The sequence below is a fragment of the Phyllobates terribilis genome, unplaced genomic scaffold (assembly GCF_046119375.1).
Source record: "Phyllobates terribilis strain yellow unplaced genomic scaffold, ASM4611937v1 Scaffold_123__1_contigs__length_5148117, whole genome shotgun sequence".
NCBI lineage: Eukaryota > Metazoa > Chordata > Amphibia > Anura > Dendrobatidae > Phyllobates > Phyllobates terribilis.
The window spans coordinates 5,007,493-5,028,981 of NW_027362883.1; positions in this window are offsets into that span (position 1 = coordinate 5,007,493).

Sequence of the window (21,489 nt, forward strand, 5' to 3'; positions counted from 1 at the left end):
GCCCACGTCCCTGAGTGTACCGTGTGGTGCTCACCCGTATGGCCGGTGACTCGGGGCCTTCTAATGGCTTCCGCTCCACGATGGCGGTGCTGGTCCCACGCGTGTGACCGTGCCTTCGGGTTTCTGGGCCTGAGGACCTGAAATCCCCTGCCGGTCGGCTTCTGCTGCTGGGTAAGAGTTAGTCCCCACAGCCTCGGACGCCGGGTCCGGTAAGAAAGCTTCTCAGTCAGGGCGAGCTCTGCAGCTGCCAGCCCCTGACTTGTAGTAGTATTGCTCCCACTGAGCTTCTGCTGTTTCTTCCTGTGACTGTTTCTTGTCTCTACTCTCCTTGACTGACTAACCCTGCCTCAGCCCCGGGTTTATACAGGGGAAGTTCTTCCCCTCCCAAGACTGGGCAGGAGGTGTGGCATGCACAGGATCCCTGACCAAAGGACCTCCCACCTGCTCTCAGACATAACATTACATTACTGTGGAAACCAGACCCCTGGGGTGCCACATTCCCCCCTAGTGAAATTTAGTACTCCGGGACTAAACATATTTTAGAAAAACATAACAAGATACAACAATAACAATACAATAAAGAAACACATAAAGGTGGTCACGGCATGTCCGTAACCGGGTGCAGTCTTTGAAGAAACAAAGGTGTCCATTTCACCAAAACAGGGAGACGTAACCAGGTAGGGGTCTGTCCTACCCCGAGTCCTTAACAGTCTCTAGTCCATCCTGGGTTACGCTCCAATTAATTGTACAAGGATTCCCGGTAGATCCACCAAGGATTCCTAAAAATAACTAGAAACACAAAATTATACACAAGCAACAATACACAGGTAAACATAAATAAAACAATTTATACACTTTAAATCCTCCAGCGTGCGGGTAACTGGCCTCTAGTGGCCCTAGTGGACCTACGGAGCTGACTGCCTAGCCCTGAACTACAGGGTGTAGGAGCTGTCAAGGGCAAACTGGGCAGCTGTCTACCGGCTCTTTGGCTCACTAGGGATATGGCAGGCTCACTGCAAGCAGAGGGTTGATCCTCCTGTGTTGCGGGTGTGGGGTCTTCTGCCTCCTGGACCGGCTGTTCTTCCAGCTCTACCTGTTGCTCCGTAGGTGCTTGGGATGCTGGTTGGAGGAAGGTGAGTACGGGTACCACAACTGCACCATTGACTTGAGTCCAAGACCGAGGGAAGTCCCCGAGCACAGTACTAACCATATCTTCCCTTTCCTCTACGGGTCGATGGTCTTCTTGTTCCTCCTCAGGGTTCCTCAGTTGTTCGGGACACTTCTTCAGGTGGTCCAGGGATACAATGGCTGTGGTTTCCCCTCCGTCTTTACTGATGGTACAAACCTTCGGGTTTTCGTGGCTTGAGGGCAGTACGGTGTACGGGTCCTTCTCCCACTGGTCGTCCAACTTGTGGAGCCGTCTCTTCCTCTTCAAGACCTGCTCTTCGGGTACCAGGGGAACAGCGGGAGCATACTGGTTGTAAGTTTTCTCTTGTCTTTCCCTAGCCTGACAGAGACTTCGCTCCACGCTCTCCTGTACTCTCCGGTACTGCTGCTGCCTCTCTGTGTCCCAGTCTGTTTCTGGTGAAGTGTCCTCGGGTGTCAGGACTCCCATTTCCAGGTCAACAGGTAACTTACCAGGTCTTGCCCTCATTAGGTAAGCCGGGGTACAGTTGGTGGAACCTACCGGGATGTGGTTGTATAGGTCCACCAGATCGGGCAACTTCTCAGGCCACAGACTGCGTTCTTCCAGGGGCAACGTTTTTAGAAGATCCATTACCACCTGGTTCATTTTCTCACAAAGTCCATTAGTTTGCGGATGGTAGGGTGTCGTCCTTATCTTCCGGCAGCCATACAGATTGCAGAATTCCTGGAAGACCTCCGCTTCAAAGGCAGGTCCCTGGTCCGTCAGCACTTGGTCCGGGTACCCGTGTGGACGGCAGAAGTGCTGCTGGAAGGCTCTAGCTGCTGTTTGAGCCGTTAAGTCCTTGACGGGGACGACAACCAAGAACCGGGAGTAATGATCCACGATGGTTAACGCGTAGACGTAGCCACTTCTGCTTGGGGTCAGTTTTACATGATCCAAGGCTACCAGTTCCAACGGTTGCCGGGTGACGATGGACTGCAGGGGAGTCTTCTGGCTGGCACGGTCCTTCCTTCTCAGGTTGCACGGGCCACAGTCTCTGCACCACTTCTCGATGGTTCCCCTCATGCCTACCCAGTGGAACCGCTCGCGCAGCAGGAACTCCAGCTTCTTCCACCCGAAGTGTCCAGCTCCGTCGTGGTATGCCTCCATCACCATGGCTGCGTCTCTTCGTGGCACCACTACTTGCCAGAGTAATTCATGCGTCCGGGAGTTAACCATTCGGCGGCACAACTTCCCTTTGTAAAGGAACAGTCGACTCTTCTCTGCCCATAGTTGTTTGGCTTCCTCCGGAGCGTCTGGTTCAAGGCGAGCCTCCGGCCAAGTCAGCATCTCCTTCACCAGTCGGACGGCAGGGTCGCTGTCTTGTGTTTCCGCCCAGTTGTAGTGGGGTAAGGGGTTCAACGTAGCAGCCTGCTCACTCCTTACCCGGTGGGAATACTGGATAGTCCCATGACGGTGGAACGCAGGGAGTTCAACTTCTTCCAGTCCCTCCGGATCTTCTCCTCCGTCCGGCAGGTTGGGCATCCTGGACAGGGCGTCCGCGTTGGTATTGGAACGTCCTGCCCGGTATTTGATTGTGAACTCGTAGTTGGACAGACGGGCCATCCACCTCTGCTCCAGGGCACCGAGTCTTGCCGTGTCCAGGTGTGTCAACGGGTTGTTATCCGTGTACACGGTGAACCGGGAAGAAGCGAGGTAATGCTTAAAGCGCTCGGTGACTGCCCATACTACGGCCAGGAACTCCAGCTTAAATGAGCTGTAATTCTCGGGGTTCCTTTCGGTGGGTCGCAGTTTTCGGCTGGCGTAGGCGATTACTCGTTCCTTCCCCTGCTGGATCTGGGACAGTACGGCTCCTAGCCCGATGTTACTGGCGTCGGTGTAGAGGATAAAGGGCTGGCTATAATCCGGGTACGCCAGGATTTCGTCCCCCGTGAGGGCCATCTTCAGCTGGCGGAAGGACTCTTCTTCCAGCTCCTCCCATTTGAAGGGCGGCTTCTGGTTCTTGGCCTTCCGGGACTGGCCTATCAGGAGGTCCTGCATAGGTGCTGCCTTTTTGGTGAAACCGGGAATAAACCTTCGGTAGTAGCCTACCAACCCGAGGAACTGCCGCACTTCTTTTACGCTGGAGGGGCTTGGCCATTCCTTAATTGCGGTGATCTTATCAGGGTCGGGAGCCACTCCGTCAGCGCTCACCACGTGTCCCAGGTACTGCACCTTTGGTTTCAGGAGGTGACACTTGGAGGGTTTCACCTTTAGGCCGTAACTCGCCAGAGCTTCGAACACTTCCGCCAGGTGTTTCAGGTGGTCCTCATACGTCTTGGAATATACGATGACATCGTCCAGGTACAACAGGACCGTCTCGAAGTTTCTGTGGCCCAGACAACACTCCATTAGTCGTTGGAAGGTTTCTGGTGCGTTGCAGAGTCCGAACGGCATGCAGGTGAACTCGCTAAGTCCCATCGGGGTGGTGAATGCGGTCTTCTCCCGGTCCGCCTCTGCTACAGGAACCTGCCAGTACCCGCTAGTGAGATCCAAGGTAGAGAAGAAGTTAGCAGATCTTAAAGCAGCCAATGACTCCTCTATCCTTGGTAAGGGGTACGCATCCTTGTGTGTGATACGGTTGATTTTCCGGTAATCTACACACATCCTCATGGTGTTGTCTTTTTTTTCTGACTAAGACTAGTGGAGCTGCCCAGGGGCTACAGCTATCCCTAATCACCCCAGCCTCCTTCATGTCTCTAAGCATCCCCTTGGCGTGTTGGTAGTGGGCAGGGGGTACGGGTCGATACCTCTCTTTTATAGGAGGATGGTCTCCCGTGGGGATGTGGTGTTCTACCCCCTTGACTCGCCCGAAGTCTAACGGGTGTTTACTGAACACTCTCTCGTACTCTTGAACCACCCGATAGACTCCTTGTTTCTGGTGTGCGGGAGTGGAGTCAGTACCCAGATGTAGTTGCTGACACCAGTCCTCCATGCTTTTCTTAGAGCCGTTACCTTCCTCCGGGTGAGATGGAGGCAAGGGTTCCACAGACTGTATAGAATTTTGGTTAATGGTATATAATTTGGCTAGCGTGGCATACCGGGGCAGGTACACTTCCCTCTCCCCGATATTTATTATGCGAACGGGCACCCTCCCATGGCGTACATCAACCACCCCCCGTGCTGTCAAAATGGTGGGCCTACTGTCCGAGTAAACTGGTTCTACCATTGCCTGGTAATCCCTACCTCTCAGACCAATAGCTGCCCGGCACCAAATCATCATTTCACTTTTTGGGGGCATGGCAATAGGAAAAGGGTCACACATTCTTACGCTACCAATCTCACCGCCGGAGAGTTCCACCTGTTGCCGTCGCATCAGTGCCCGGATCTCTTTCTGGAGCACCCGCTGCTCGCCGGAGCTGGCGTTCTTGGCAACCTGCTGTAAAAGGAAAATCACCTCTGCAAGACAATTTTCAATTACATTAGTTCCTAGAGTTATTTTTGGGTGACTCTCATGTTTGTCAATATCTACAATGATCAGTCCCTGTGCTGCCAGTTCGACTCTACCGATTTTGATGGTCACCTCTTTAAATCCGATCTGTGGCACGGGCTGGCCATTGCTGGCGATGATACTCAAGTCGTCGTCAGGGTAGCGGGTAATATCCGAGTCATTCCAGTACTGCTTAAAGAGCACGTACGGGATGGTGGTGACCTGTGACCCGGTGTCCAGTAGGGCACTCATGGGAATGCCATCCAGTACCACAGGCAAGACTGGACGTCCTCCCACATATCTGTCGCGCCAGTTCGATGGGCCTGGTGATCTTTTTCCTGGGGGTTGGCCCTCTACCCCAGGTTGTGCCCGTTTAAAGAACAGTACCTTGCCATATGTCCGGGTTGATTGCAGCGGCGGCAGATGGGTCGTCCGTCCTCGCTGTATCGGTCACTGGGTCTTCCTCTGGCCGGTGGGGTCCTCCTTGGTCGACGCCACGGGATGTCCTCCGGTCCGGATGCCAGCTGGATCTTCCCTGGGGTGGAAGCCTGTAAAGACTGCACAGTTCGGGTTAGCGCAGCAACGCTCTTAGCTAGCTCTTGGACCTGATGGTGTAGGTCTGGAGCCGGGTCATTGTCCAAAGCCTGCGCATCAGCTCCCACAGGCCCTGCCGACAAAGGCGCCGCCTCCTGGTGGTAAGTGATAGCAGGGCGTCTGTGGGTCACAACGCCACCCGGTGCCGGTTCTCGGAGCACCCGGATGGCTCTTTCCTTGAACTGTGCAAAGCCCAGATGGGGATCCTGTAAGGCCATTGCCCGCAACTGGGTTCGGTGGGTATTACAATATAGTCCCTCTATAAACTGTTCGGTCAACAGCCTGTCCTCGTTTCCCACTCCATCAGGGTCGGTCTGCTTAATGGCCCTCAGGGCCTCTTGTAGGTTTAGTGCATAGTCCCTTATACTCTCATGCGCTCGCTGCTTGCACCCGTAGAATCTAAGCTTAATCTCGGCTGAGGTGCGGGTATCAAAGGTGTCCTTCAGCCGGGTTAGTATCCCTGCGACAGTCTTCCTCCCAGGTGGCCAGGATTTTACTTCCCTTTTGGCTGCCCCGGTTAGTTGGGCCACCAGGATGCTCACTTTTTGCTCTTCTGTGAGGGGGTACACCTGGAAGAGGCTATCCAGCTTTTCTCTAAAGTCATGCAGGGTATGTGACTCCCCTGAGTACTGGGGTAGCCAAGCTGCTCCCGGGATATAGGGCATGGTGAAGGCCATAACTGCAGCAGCGGTAGCGCTGGCGGGGGTTGAGGCAGTGAAGCTCTCCTCCGTATCCGACATCTTCCTCCCCCCTAGTGGACCGTGGCCTACCTTGCGATGATCCTCTTCCGTAGGCCGCGGCTCCGCAGTGGATGGTTGAGGACCTTCCGTCGCGCTCCTGTGACGTCGGCGTCTGCTGGGCTCCTTCCAGGACCTTACGCAACGTCCGGACGTGAGGCGGGGCTTCAGTTCTCGCGCGCTTTCGGAGTCCACGCCCCTCTTCTTCCCGCGCGGCGTCCTCAAGATGGCGTCCAATGGCGGGAAAACTCCACGGATGGCGGGAAGAAGGCAGAAGATGGCGCCGGATGGCGGGAAACTTCACCGATGGCGGGAAGAAGGCTGAAGATGGCGCCGGATGGCGGGAATCTTCACCACAGGTAAGTTTGAAAAGTCTCTTTTTCAGGCACGCAGTACCCGGTGGTTGCGGGCACGAAATCCTGCCGACTACGCCAAAGTTGACGCGCCCCTGGGCCTGCTGTGTCGCGCAGCGTCTCGCGCACGGGGGCTTACCCGGAACCGGATCAGATGAGGGTTGTAGTCTCCGAGTGGCGGGGACCCGGTCCGTGCCCAGGGAGTCAACTCAGTGTGTGGCAGTCTTGATAGATGTTATTTGAGTGTCGACTACGCCACCCGTTGATTTGCAGCTATGGAGCTGCCGCTGCAGGGTAGACCGCTGAGGCCGGTGGAAGGATGGTGCAGCGTGATAGTATAACCCCCAACGGGAGGGGTATGGCCTCAGGGCAGCCGACGTGGAAGATGAGGGTAGCAGGAACCACTCAGAGACGGTGCAGTGTAATTCAGGGTCTTTACTGGTAACAACGATAGACCCTCCCGGAGTACTTGCTAGCGAACGGGGCCTGGTCAGTCCTTGAGCAGATGGGATCTCCCCTGGCCAGGCGGAGTTGTAGGCCTCCCAAACTGACTGTACTCTTCTGGCTACCTTGCTGGAAGCGGATATAAGTAGCCCACGTCCCTGAGTGTACCGTGTGGTGCTCACCCGTATGGCCGGTGACTCGGGGCCTTCTAATGGCTTCCGCTCCACGATGGCGGTGCTGGTCCCACGCGTGTGACCGTGCCTTCGGGTTTCTGGGCCTGAGGACCTGAAATCCCCTGCCGGTCGGCTTCTGCTGCTGGGTAAGAGTTAGTCCCCACAGCCTCGGACGCCGGGTCCGGTAAGAAAGCTTCTCAGTCAGGGCGAGCTCTGCAGCTGCCAGCCCCTGACTTGTAGTAGTATTGCTCCCACTGAGCTTCTGCTGTTTCTTCCTGTGACTGTTTCTTGTCTCTACTCTCCTTGACTGACTAACCCTGCCTCAGCCCCGGGTTTATACAGGGGAAGTTCTTCCCCTCCCAAGACTGGGCAGGAGGTGTGGCATGCACAGGATCCCTGACCAAAGGACCTCCCACCTGCTCTCAGACATAACATTACATTACTGTGGAAACCAGACCCCTGGGGTGCCACACCTGCGCCCTGGTTCTCATTCCCTCTCTGCATTGAAATGCATTTGTGTCTTTAAGACAATGTGAACGCTGCCCCCAGGACAGGAGCAGAGGAGCTGTAATCAGGTCGATGTTCTGGCGGTAATTCCCGCAATACGCAGGGTATGGACAGTCTGCCCCCTGTTAGAGGATGGCGCCACACAGGAATACGGCAGTAGAACAACCATCGGTTTTGTTACAAGCTGCATCTATTGTATCTCATTAATTAAAACCAAACGGCCCCCATTATAATTAAGCTATATTAGTTTCCATGACTATTCTTGGGTCTGACATTGTAAAGGAAGTGGTCATCAGAGCTTGTTACCTGATGGATCAGACGAGGAAGTTAGAGGTCCAGTTACCATAGTTTCTCACCTATTCCTTTTCTTGGGGGGGAAGCCATTTGCGTCATCTGCCTAAGGCAGCAAAATACCTTATCATGATATTAATAAAAATACCAAAAAGCATGTCTGTAATATAACCAAAAACAACATAGATGTTTTATATATTTATTTTTATGCATAAAAGTTGTTAATCTTATGCAAATATATAAAAAGAAAGTGTGTAGATATAGTCACTTTCTGTGGAAAGGAGCAGATGATGATGATTCCGCTCCTCAGGCCTCGGCCACTTCTACCGCTTTTGGACATCCAGGTCTGGATCACACATGAGAGAGGAGAAGAGCAGGAATGTGTGACTTGTGATCTGTGTAGTTGGAGTTTTCCTGGATTCCTACAGCATCGCGATCAGCCAAATGGCCTTCTGTCTGACCATGGTCAGGAAGGTGAAGGAGCAGCCGCTTCCTTCTGTCTGACCATGGCCTGGTAGAGGAAGGAGCAGCCGCTTTCTTTGTCTGTACATGGCCAAGTAGGAGAAGGAGCAGCCGCTTCCTTTGTCTGTACATGGCCAAGTAGGAGAAGGAGCAGCCGCTTCCTTCTTTATGTCCATATCTTGTAGTCGTCTCCTTACCACCACATTGTAGATGAGTCGTCCAGATGGTGACATAACAAGTATGGCTGAAAGAAGTCCTTCAATTTCAGCCTTTAATTACTTGCTATGTTGATCCAGAGGAAGGCGAAAAATAACCCTGAGGACTCGTTGTTGCATCATCCTCATATCAAGGGAAAAAAATTCCTTCCTGACCCCAAATATGGCGATCGGAATAAATCCCTGGATGTTTGGTGCTCAAATCTACTTGGATGTTATGTGGTGGAAGCTTGGTAGGTTTGTCACAGTCCGGTAAATAAGAAAGTCCAGTGTAAGTGTCTCATCCGATTAATGTAAATCTTCATTCCTGGATGTTACTGGAATGGGGCTGATTTTTATCAGCCTAATACTCCTGCTGGAAGAAGAGAAATATACACGTCTGAGAATCAGCCCCTCACATACAGTATATACAGTACTAGGGGGATATAGCGATAAGGTGTATAGTGGGTAAGTGTGTTACTGGGTAGTGATAACACTTTGGATGTCTGTATGTGTTGTACTTACATAGTAATATGGGAATGGTGGGTCGGCTCTGCCGGACTCCACATCGCTCCAGTCTATAGAATAGAAAAACGGATGCGATCTGATGGATGATGTAATGGCAGATCGGGCAGATGGAGCTTTGCAGAGGAGCTAGAAAATGAAAACAAAGCATTAGTCATTATATTATGTATTATTACTGATAAATTATTACACAATGTCTATGGACTGTCCATATCTTATCTTCTATATCTTCTTGTAATCCCCCATTATCATTGTCCATCTGATCTTACTCACCCGTTTTATGATATCCATGGCATGACAGCAGATCCCAGGTGGAAAAGAAGGGATGTCGTCATACAGAGACTGGTGGTATTCGTCCATTGTGCCTCTGGTATAGAATGGCCAGTCACCTACAGTCATCATATATAAGATTACGCCAAAGGAAAAGGAGTCTGCCAGATGGTTGTATCCTTCACCGTCCATTACCTATGGGAACATGAGATTGGAGAGAATCTGAATATACCGGGAAGGGGATTTACACACAGAGACTATGAGGACCGGTCTGTGATTAGATATGAGCAGAATACATTGGGATCAGATTATCCCTCAATCCTACTATCGACATCAATCACACAGAGATGTTCCTTACCTCGGGCGCTATGTAACCCTTAGTGCCAGCAGTATATTCCACTATGTCACCCTCAAATACATACATGGCTGCTAAGCCAAAGTCTGAGATTTTGATGTGTCCGGTGTCTTGGAGGAGGATGTTCTCTGGCTTCAGGTCACTGCAGGGAGAAGGAGCAGACACTGATTGTGAGGACAATTCATGGAAAGAACTTTCTACAATAGATATGTAAGGAGACAACAGAGAGTCACAGGTGACAGATTTATGAAGGTGAAATGATTACCTATGTATGACGCCGCGTTCATGCAGGAACTGGAGTCCGCACACCATCTCTGCCGCAAAGAGTCTGTGGAGTAGAAAGGATGGATCAGTGGTTACATGCACAATCATACAGAGAACATGAGGAGATCACACACGTGTCCTTTTCACATCATTAGTTTCTCCTGTTGTCGTTGTCCATTGATCTAAGACTACAATGTGCCGGCAGCGGATTATTCACATTCAGTACGAGACATTTACCTTATTGTCTTTGTGTTAAACATCATTGAATCTTTCATGTGGCCAAACAGGTCTCCTCCAGCCATATAGTCCATGGCTATTTCATACTCCGTAGGTGTTTCCCTAAACGCCCGCATAGTCATTAGGTAGGGGCACCCGGCAGCCATTCTCAGGACTTCTAGCTCTGTAGAGATTAAGTCCTCACAAGAACTTTTGTCCATGATTTTGATGGCCAGCAGCCCTTCACTGACTGGATCTGATGCCAAGACGACCTGGAGAAAAATCACAACAGATCAGACCAAACTCTCATCTATTACTGTGTAGTAGTTCACTAGTTAATCCCAATTATCATTACATATGAGCATCCTGTAATGAATATGTACATCTCTCCTGTGTATCTGGTGCAGGATACATTGGGAACACGGACAATATAAATGGACACTTACTTTTCCATAGTTTCCTTTTCCAAGAACTTTCCAGAACTCGAGATTGGAAAAGTCTATAGGTTGGTCTGTGTGGACCAGTTCTCTTGGGTCAGAAATCTGTAAACTGGCATCATCAAGGCTTTGTGCCGGTATGTCCGTTGTGTCGTAGGGCGTCTTATCGATTCCATCTGCTGAGATGATATAAAAAATTTGAACCCCTTAGTGAACACATTATTGGAAATGACTACCTCAGCCTGCTGAAAGCCCCTGTCTTTTCCTCTTCCTGTTAAGACCAGCCTGGCTTTCATATGAGATTTTTAATTTAGCTATATACAGTTCTATCACAGTATCTAGTAGAAGCAATCAGAATATCGCAGGTTCAAGTCCCCAAAGGAGAATAAAGAAAAGAAGTAACAAAAAAAAGTAAAAAAAATAATAAAATGTAAAAAAAATACTTCCCCATTAATAATAATAATAATAATAATAATAATAGTAATAATTTGAATATCTAGTATAACCACATCCGGAACATTAATTAACCCAAACAGTAAACACTGAAATGAGAAAATAAATGTAAAGACCAGAATAGTGTTTTTGTGAGGGCGCAGTATACATCTAATAAATTGTAATAAAAGATATCACAATGTCTTGTCTACCCGAGAAAGTTATCTATAAAAGCTACAACTTGTCACGCAAAAAAAACTAAATCAAGTCCTCGCACAGCTCCATCCAGCTATCAAAATCCAAAAGATATAATGTCTCAGAACATAGGGACACAAACCAATTTATTTTTTATAAAATTCCTAATTTTCTTCTACCAGTTCAGTGAATTATAACCCCTATGCCTGTTCAGCATTATCATAGTTGTAACTGACATGGAGAATCATTCTGTCAGGTCATTTTTACCACTCAATGAACACAGTAAAAAAAAACAATGGCGGAATCACTTTTTTCCACAATTTTACCACATTTTGAATCTTTTTCAAGAACATTGAATAGTAAAATAAATAATGTTCAAAACTACAGCTCGTCCACTAAAAAATCAAGTCCGCATACAGCTACATTGGGAGACAAATTAAAAAATAAATAGTTATGGGTTTTCGAAGGAGGAAGGAAAAAACAACAAAAGGTTACCCGGTCAAGAAGGGGTTAACAAATATAACTAAAAGAAAATATTATAATTTTAAATAGAATTATGTAAATGAGCAGGAAATGTCTAATATTTGGGCTCTCATTTATCAAAACTGTCCAATAATAAAAATGTCCCTGCTGTCCATAGCAACGAATCACAGCATAGATTCCATCTCTTAACATTCTATGGAACAATGAAAGCTGCATTGTGATTGGTTGCTATGGGCAACAAGGACAGTTTTTCTGCACTTGTGATAATTGATGCCAGTACATAATATTAGGAGTATAATCCTCCTCACTGTTATGCACACGCCCGGGCTAAGCGGCGTGTGCGTGTGATTGGTAGTGATTCCACTGGACCGTGCCGGAGAGTGAATGCCTGGAGGGGCGTGACTAAGTATTCACCCGATCCGACCAGGGTCGCACGACGGCATACGACGCCAGTGCACCAAGGAGGAACCGAGCAGAGGGACCAGGTGCTACTCCAGGACAGACCCCGGACACGGCTGTTGACCCACACAGGGGAATACAGGAACAGGCTGGTAGGCTGGCACACAGACTGGTGGGTATAGGCAGGCACGACTGATATGCAGGCAGGCGGGTATGCAGGCAGGGGGGTAAAGGCAAGCACAGCTAGAGTGCAGACAGGAAGGCACTAGCAGGTAGGAACACAGGCGGGATAGGACCCAGTACACACCGGGACACAGGAACAATACAGGCAAAGGGGTACAGGCAAGCACGGCTAGAGTGCAGACAAGGCTGAGCAGGGAGGACAGGGCTCTGTTCACACGGAACAGACAGGAAGGGAAAGGCAGAGCCAGACACCCACAGGGTACTTGCAGTGAAGTAGCGAGTGGACCACAAACTCACAAACGGGAGTACAGAGACAACAGGCAGGAGTTAGGTACGAGTTCAGACTCTGCAGAAAAAGGAAGGGAACGGACATAGAAGCAAAACAGGTAAAGGATAGGAGAGAGTTCAGACTGGAACTGAGTGTACGGAGGAGACCGACACTGCAGCGGGATACAGGAGCGGGTCTGGGAATACTGCCCCCAGAGAGGCGGGACGAACAGGCAAGGAGCGTGTTCAGACAGGACAGACAAGATACAGGAGCGGGTCTAGGTAATCGGCCCCTAGAAGGCGGGAGGAACAGGCTAGGAGCAAGTTCAGACAGGACAGACAAGAGAACACAGAAAGGACTCAGTTCGGACACGGGAACTAATACCGCAAAGCAGGAGACATACAGGACACAGTTCAGACACGGGAGCTGATACCGCAAAGCAGGAGACATACAGGACTCAGTTCAGACACGGGAACTGATACAAAAAGCAGGAGACATACAGGACTCAGTTCAGACACGGGAACTAATACCGAAAAGCAGGAGACATACAGGACTTAGTTCAGACACGGGAACTAATACCGCAAAGCAGGAGACATACAGGACTAAGTTCAGACAGGCCTGGAAATACAGCCTCCAGGAAAGGCAGACAAGGAAACAAAGACGGGACCTGGCACCTTCAGAGTGCAAGCACACACTGAAGGAAAACACTATGCTCAGGCAGGGATAGAAGGGAGCTGCTGAGCTATATACCAAGTGTCAGACAGCAATAGGCTGAGGACGCACAAGGGGCGTGACCCACAGCAGGTACAAAGAGCAGGAAGTGATCGGGCGCCGCCCTTAAGCAGCAGAGACAGACACAAACAGACAGCATGGAGGGAAGCCAGAGAGACATTCTGGACAGGAGATCAAGTGCGCTCTCTTGCACAGTGGGAGATGGACCACCATGCAAGGACGCCGCCAGGTATGTTACACTCACCCCCAGTCTTATTACACTGAGCAGTTTCCATCTTACCTGGTCCATCTGTATCCAGTGATGTGTTTGGTGGAGAAACACTCAGCTGTTTGTTCTCTGGGATGGAGATGTTTTCAGCTGATGACCTCGACCTCCGTAATGCACCATTCCCATTTATAATGGATTTAGCGTAGATGAGACGTCTTCTACATTGGACAACCCAGTCTCTGCTGTTCCTGATCCTCTTCTGGGCTGCCACTCTTTGTAGTTTCGGTGTCTCCAGACTTTCAGATCTGGAGGATGTGACTTGTCTCGGTGTCTCTTGGAGAACCTCTTCCAGCTCTAACTCTGCGCTGATGTTTCTCCTCTTATTGAGGATGGCTTCTTTGTTTCTCCTCCGTAGTTCAGGGACCAGATCTCCGAGTTTTCTCAAGGAGATAAGAATGGCCTTCTGAAGCTCAGCGGAGGCTGCAGAGTGAGACTCCGTGAGGGTCTCCATTTTCCTTCTCTCTGTAACGATCTCATGTCTTTTGGTCTTTCTCATTTTGTCTAGAATTTGACGTTTGGACGCCATTTTTGAGGCGTCAGTGTCCACGTCCGGTAGTATAAAGTCTTTTCGCCCTAAAGCGAACAATAGTACCTGCTCTTCATTTATTCCTCTCTTCTCTCTGAGAACCCGATCTCTTTGGGCTCTTCTGTAATTATCCATTTTAAAATCAATTTTTGCTTCGTTTGTCACGAAAAACAAAAGGGGCTGCCTCACCCTTGGGAGTCTGTAAGGCAGTGGTTTCCCTTAGGACGGAACACTGGGATATAGATGTGGTGATGTCATCACATCACTTGTGACATCATTTTTATTCTAATGTCACAATGATAGATAGATAGATATCAAATTTGAAGGATGGGGAACCAAACTTTTGCAGATGTATACATACAGTATACAGATATACACGGAGTGCACAATTTGTATTTTTAATGATTAATTTTAGTATTGAACAACTACAGTGCTGCTGGTTAATCATAAAGGTTAATAAAATCCGAAACCTGAATATTTACAAAAATAGAAGTGAGGTTTTGTCTTTCTTAGGCCACATTCACACATTCGGTATTTGGTCAGTATTTTGCATCAGTATCTGTAAGCCAAAACCAGGAGTGGAAGAATCAGAGTTAAAGTATAATAGAAACACGTGACTACTTCTGTATTTATCACCCACTCCTGGTTTTAACTTACAAATACTGATGTAAAATACTGACCAAATACTGAATGTGTGAATGTGGCCTTAGGGGAATATCTCTGTGTGCAGAACTGTTAATCAAAGAAATCAAAATGTTAAAAAATACATTTCTGACATTTAAAAAAATATATCTGTGATCATGACGGTGTATGGCACAAATCGTTCTCCTGAAACCATCCCTCATATTAATTATTTTCTTTCTCCCCAAGCAGTGTCTCATACCACTTAACTTATAATAAATGATACACAGGAGACTTTTTTTTTGGATATAATTTGCCATATCGGCCATTTATTAACAAACAACAATAACCAATGAAAGAATTGGCGGAGGTCCTTGGGGCTACAAGATCCGGCACATGTAGAACAAGGCATTTTTCCATAGAATTATTTTACTCTCAGCCGTAACCCCAAGCTCAAGGGCACCACACCACAATCAGTGGTAAAGGAAACACCACCACTGGCTCCAAAAGTACACCCCTGTCCAGAGCCCCACTAAGTGCCAGATCAGCCAATTAGTAATTCCATCCTGAAGGGAACCATCTCTGTAAATTCCCACCCATAAAAAATTCCACCAACCCCAAAGACCCCCCCTACTGCCCCAGCCACTGTGACTCACAGTAAAAATTTATAACCTTCATCATAAGCCCGAGCCATAAAACATAACAATATACAGTACAGACCAAAAGTTTGGACACACCTTCTCATTTAAAGATTTTTCTGTATTTTCATGACTGTGAAAATTGTACATTCACACTGAAGGCATCAAAACTATGAATTAACACATGTGGAATTAAATAGTTAACAAAAAAGTGTGGAACAACTGAAAATATATCTTATATTCTAGGTTCTTCAAAGTAGCCACCTTTTGCTTTGATGACTGCTTTGCACACTCTTGGCATTCTCTTGATGAGCTTCAAGAGGTAGTCACCGGAAATAGTCTTCCAACAATCTTGAAGGAGTTCCCAGAGATGCTTAGTGTAACGGGTCTGGGAGGCGGAACCCCTGAGCAACTATACAAGGGGGCGGTCCTTGTAAGGAAGCGGGTGGCTCCCAGGGAAGACGGGCAGGTAGTCACGGCAAGTGGCAGTGACAGTCTCTGGGTAGAAGGGCAGGTAGTCACGGCAAGTGACAGGGACAGTCTCTGGGTAGAAGGGCAGGTAGTCACAGCAAGTGACAGGGACAGTCTCAGGGTAGACTAGCAGACAGGTAGCAGGTGGACGCTCCCAGGTGAGCGGGCAAGAGTCTCTGGACGGGCAGGTGGTCACATCAAGTGACGGCAGAGCCTCCAGGTAGGCTAGCAGGCAGGTAGCAGGTGAGCGCTCCCAGGTGAGCGGGCAAGAGTCTCTGGACTGGCAGGTGGTCATGGCAAGTGACGGCAGAGCCTCCAGGTAGGCTAGCAGGCAGGTAGCAGGTGAGCGCTCCCAGGTGAGCGGGCAAGAGTCTCTGGACTGGCAGGTGGTCACGGCAAGTGACGGCAGAGCCTCCAGGTAGGCTAGCAGGCAGGTAGCAGGTGAGCGCTCCCTGGTGAGCGGGCAGGCTGGTCCATAGACAGACTGACAGGTGTCAGAAGGCAGACCGTCGGACCGCAGGCTTGCAATCAGGTAAGCGGATATCAGGCAGGTATCAAGCAGGAATCTGGCAGGTGACTGGCAGGTAACTGGTAACGGGACCTGAGGGCTGAAGCAGAGTGAAGGCTTTGCAATAACATTGCTCGGGCACCTCCATTTTGGAGGAGATGCCTTATATATGGTGAGGTCCTCCGGCCATTGGCCGGGGACTCCTTAGGACGGTGCGCACGGCCCCTTTAAGAGAGGGGGAACGCGCGCGCCCTAAGCACAGTTGCCGGGAAGCAGCGCGCGCTGCCAGCAGAGCGGGAGGAGGACGCCGGGCACGGAGCGGAGAGGTGAGGGGAACAGCGTCCCTGCCTAGCAGGCGGCAGGGACGCCGACGCTACACTTAGCACTTGTTGGCCCTTTTGCCTTCACTCTGCGGTCCAGCTCACCCCAAATCATCTAGATTGGGTACAGGTCTGGTGACTGCGGAGGCCAGGTCATCTGGCGTATCACCCCATCACTCTCCTTCTTGGTCAAATAGCCCTTACACAGCCTGGAGGTGTGTTTGGGGTCATTGTCCTGTTAAAAAATAAATGATGGTCCAACTAAACGCAAACCGGATGGAATAGCATGCCGCTGCAAGACGCTGTGGTAGCCATGCTGGTTCAGTATGCCTTCAATTTTGAATAAATCCCCAACAGTGTCACCAACAAAGCACCCCCACACATCACACCTCCTCCTCCATGCTTCACGGTGGGAACCAGGCATGTAGAGTCCATCCGTTCACCTTTCCACTGGTCTAATGTCCATTCCTTGTGTTCTTTAGCCCAAACAAGTCTCTTCTGCTTGTTGCCTGTCCTTAGCAGTGGTTTCCTAGCAGCTATTTTACCATGAAGGCCTGCTGTACAAAGTCTCCTCTTAACAGTTGTTGTAGAGATGTGTCTGCTGCTAGAACTCTGTATGGCATTGACCTGGTCTCTAATCTGAGCTGCTGTTAACCGGAGATTTCTGAGGCTGGTGACTCGGATAAACTTATCCTCAGAAGCAGAGGTGACTCTTGGTCTTCCTTTCCTGGGGCGGTCCTCATGTGAGCCAGTTTCTTTGTAGCGCTTGATGGTTACTGCAACTGCACTTGGGGACACTTTCTAAGTTTTCCCAATTTTTCGCACTGACTGACCTTCATTTTTTAAAGTAATGATGGCCACTCGTTTTTCTTTACTTAGCTGCTTTTTTCTTGCCATAATACAAATTCTTACAGTCTATTCAGTAGGACTATCAGCTGTGTCTCCACCTGCCTTCTGCACAACACAACTGATGGTCCCAACCCCATTTATAAGGCAAGAAATCCCACTTATTAAACCTGACAGGGGACATCTGTGAAGTGAAAACCATTTTCAGTGACTACCTCTTGAAGCTCATCAAGAGAATGCCAAGAGTATGCAAAGCAATCATCAAAGCAAAAGGTGGCTACTTTGAAGAACCTAGAATATAAGACATATTTTCAGTTGTTTCACACTTTTTTGTTAAGTATATAATTCCACATGTGTTATTTCATAGTTTTGATGTCTTCAGTGTGAATGTACAATTTTCATCGTCATGAAAATACAGTAAAATCTTTAAATGAGAAGGTGTGTCCAAACTTTTGGTCTGTACTATATATTTCCATTAGATATCTCTAAATTCCCTGAAAAAAGAGGGTGTGCAGGTGAGACTTTTCCCATTGCTGTCCCCACAGGAATGGCCCCTTTTCCCACACTTTTCCTTTTATACTCCCTTTTACTATCCCCTCCCACTCCCTATTGATCCAAAACCATAGACCCCATTCAAACTTTATTTTTCTCTCCTGGCCCAATCACCGTCATGTGGGCCTCTGCTTATAAGTACGGCTCTGGCCCCTTTAATATAGCCGCCCTTCTGTTCACTACCAGTCATAAGCCGCCCATCCATGGAGTCTGTTGCAATCATCCTTTTCGGTCACACCAACCACAGCCTCCCAGACCCCGGCATTGGATGCATTGATACATAATGATTTAAAGATTCACAATTGGATTCAGGTCTGGGCATGAGTGGACACAGACAATTCCACCTGTTTTGGAAGTGGTAGTGGCCCCTCTTACCTTTTGGACCCCTGTGTAGCTACACAAGTTGTACCAGGTTTGCACCTGGGTCTGGGGAAAGTGAGCTCATCAATGTTTTCATCATCCAGGAACTGCCTTCCCAGAATGGCACATGAGGAAGGGTATTGTCCTGCACTAGGAGGAACCAACGGTCCACTGCACCACAGTAAGGTCTGACATTGGCTCTAAGGATTTCATCCGTGTACCTAACAGCAGTCAGGTTGCCGTTGGCTATCACATGGTGCCCATCATGCTGGGTGACGGTGCAGACTGAATAACATTCACCACGGCGTCTCCAGACTTTCACATCTATCACTTGCTCAATGTGAACCTGCTATCACCTGTACAGAGAACGTAGGACCTGACAATTCTGGTGTTCTCAGGTGTATGCCAATTGAGTTGCAAGGTGCTGAGCTGTGAGTAAGGTCCTATTACAGGATGTCGGGCCCTCATACCGCCCTCATGGAGTCTGTTTCTGACAATTTTGGGTGTAACGTGCTTCTGGTTATGTTGTAGGGCCTTTGCAGTCCTCCTGTTCATACTTACACAAAGGAGCAGATATTGGTCCTGATGTTCAGTTGATGCTCTTCTACAGTTCTGCTCCATAAATTTAGAAGCTGCTTAAGGGGTGCACGCGTGTGGGGTGCATGTGTAGCGCCCCTGAGGGTTCGGTCGCCACAGAGGTACTGCATCTCACCCAGAAGTGTGGTATCTCACCCTCAGGCAAGGAAGGAGTACAGCTCAGGACCCTAACACCTGCATTCATTACACCACACTTCAGAGGGCAGGGCGAGATTGCTCCTACAGGAGAGCACAATCCCTGGACCCTGGCTGGAGTGGGGGGGGGGCCTAGTAAGGGGGAACCATGTAGTGGGTGTGGGTGGAGGACGTAGTTAAGGGGAGCACATAGAAGAAAGATATAAAATAGTGAAGCCATCTTAGAAAGTCAGTTCAGTCAGAGGAGGAGAGTGGAAGGTGCAGGGGCTCTGTAGGAGCTCTGCTCCAGAGACGGGCCTAATCAGTGAGGCCCAAGGTTGAAGAGAAGGAGAGAAGAGAGTAGATGGAGCAGAAAGGCTCCAGGAACAGAAGAGAGGACCCCAGGGGTACGGGCAATGTGAGAAGCCACCCGTGCGCCCGAATCTACCGGGAGGTGGAGGGGTCAGGCTGCACACAGGGAACCGGTCCCTCAACTAGTAGAAGATTGAACGTCTCAGCTAGAAACCGGAGGCTGCAGAACATTATGTCATGTAGCCAACATCCCATACCAGTCTCACCAGGAAGGTAGCTATATAGGACCCAGGGGACGGAGCAGACGTTGCCCGCCAAGGCCCGCAGGTACTAGACTGGAACACTTGGTATGAGGTTCAGGGAGACAGCCAGAGAGAAGACACAGAAGGGGGTCCTGCTGTGTACTCCGGAGCTATCTAAGGGTGGACTGAGCCCCTCACTGAGTAAGCGCAGCACGACGAGGGAGATTGCTTTGGCGCCTGTAATCTGGACTGCAACAACTGTGAGTAAAGACCCTGGGACTGCACTATCTTGTCTCTGTGTTTCTTGCTGCGCCATCAACCCCTGCACTTCAACGCCCAGCACAACCTGCAACATCATCTACACTGCCCTGGAGCTAGCTCTTCCTGTGGAGAGCCACACCATCCCTGCTGCAGTAACATCAGCTTCAGAGGACTGCTCTGCAGCGGCGGCTCCCGTTAGACGCATTCCACAGGTGGCATCATGAACTCTATAAAAACTCTATAAATCCCCTTACATAACCCCTTTTATTGACCGCTCTGGGTCACGGACCGGGTCACCGCCACTGAGATATTCCCCCAGCATCTACCAGCCCGGCACCGGGTACCCCACGACCCAGGGGGCGCGTCACATGCACGTGTCTTGCGCTGAATGTCATCGGCGCCAAGTGTGGGCAGTTATTACATTTGGCAGTTAGTCATTGCAGGAGTCAGGTAGCCACACTTTATACCCTCTTTAACTATGCACTGAAAGATAGTACACATTCACAATAAGCAATGTTTCTACGTGTTTTCACTCTCTCCCCTATAGTCCTCTACTTTCTACTAACCCCCCTAATACCTACACCTCGTAATGAACTGTTCATCTCTCCCCCCATCCTACCCCTTCAATTCACCTCCTCTTCAGAATTCTTCTTTAATATTCAATCCTCTGTCTCCAAACACAGACAGCCACTTCATGCTCTCTCATGCTCCCACCTACTAACATTTTCTCTTCTCCTCTTCACTGCTGGCGATATCTCTCCAAATCCTGGCCTTCCTCACCACATCCCCACAGTCACTTCTACCTCCTACCCACAACCTACCACAAATTTCCATAACCTCTCTAACCTTATACCCATCCGCCCAGCCCCCGCTTCCCCAGTCCCACTAACAGGAGCTCTCTGGACGCTCGCTCTGTCTGCTACAAACTTTCCTACATCCATGATCTTTTCATTACTAACAAACTCTCCTTCCTCGGCATCACAGAAACCTGGCTCACCCCCTCTGACACAGGTTCTCCAGCTGCACTTTCCTATTGTGGATCCCATCTTTCCCACACTCCAGCGGCAAGCATGGCGGAGGAATTGGTATCCTCCTGTCAGATAACTGCTCCTTCTCCCCAATTCCACTGTCGCCCTCTGTTACTTTCCCCTCTTTCGAGGCGCACTGTTTACACATCTACTCCCCCTCCAACCTCCAACTGGCTGTCATTTCCAGGGCCAGCCACCAATTTCTTCGACCACTTCACCACCTGGCTGCTTCACTTCCTTTCCGCTGACATCCCCACTATCATCATGGGTGACTTCAACATCCCCATTGACACTTCCCACTCATCTGTCTCTAAGCTTCTATCCCTCACTTCCTCCTTCCTCCTCAATGGTCTTCCGCAGCCACCCAAAAAGATGGCCACACACTGAACCTCATCTTCATCCGCCTCTGTTCCTTATCTAACCTCTCCAACTCACCTCTCCCTCTATCTGACCACAACCTACTAACATTCTCTTCCCTCTCCTCTCCCGGTGCACAATCCCCACTTGACAAACTTGCATACCCTTGCAGAAATCTCAAACACCTTGACCTACACTCACTCTCTTAGTCCCTTCTCCCTCTTACAGACATAAGTTCCTTACACAATGCAGATGCTGCTGCTGCTTCATATAGCACCACAACAGCTACAGCTCTAAATTCGGTCACCCCCCTTACATATAACAAAGCTCGCACAATC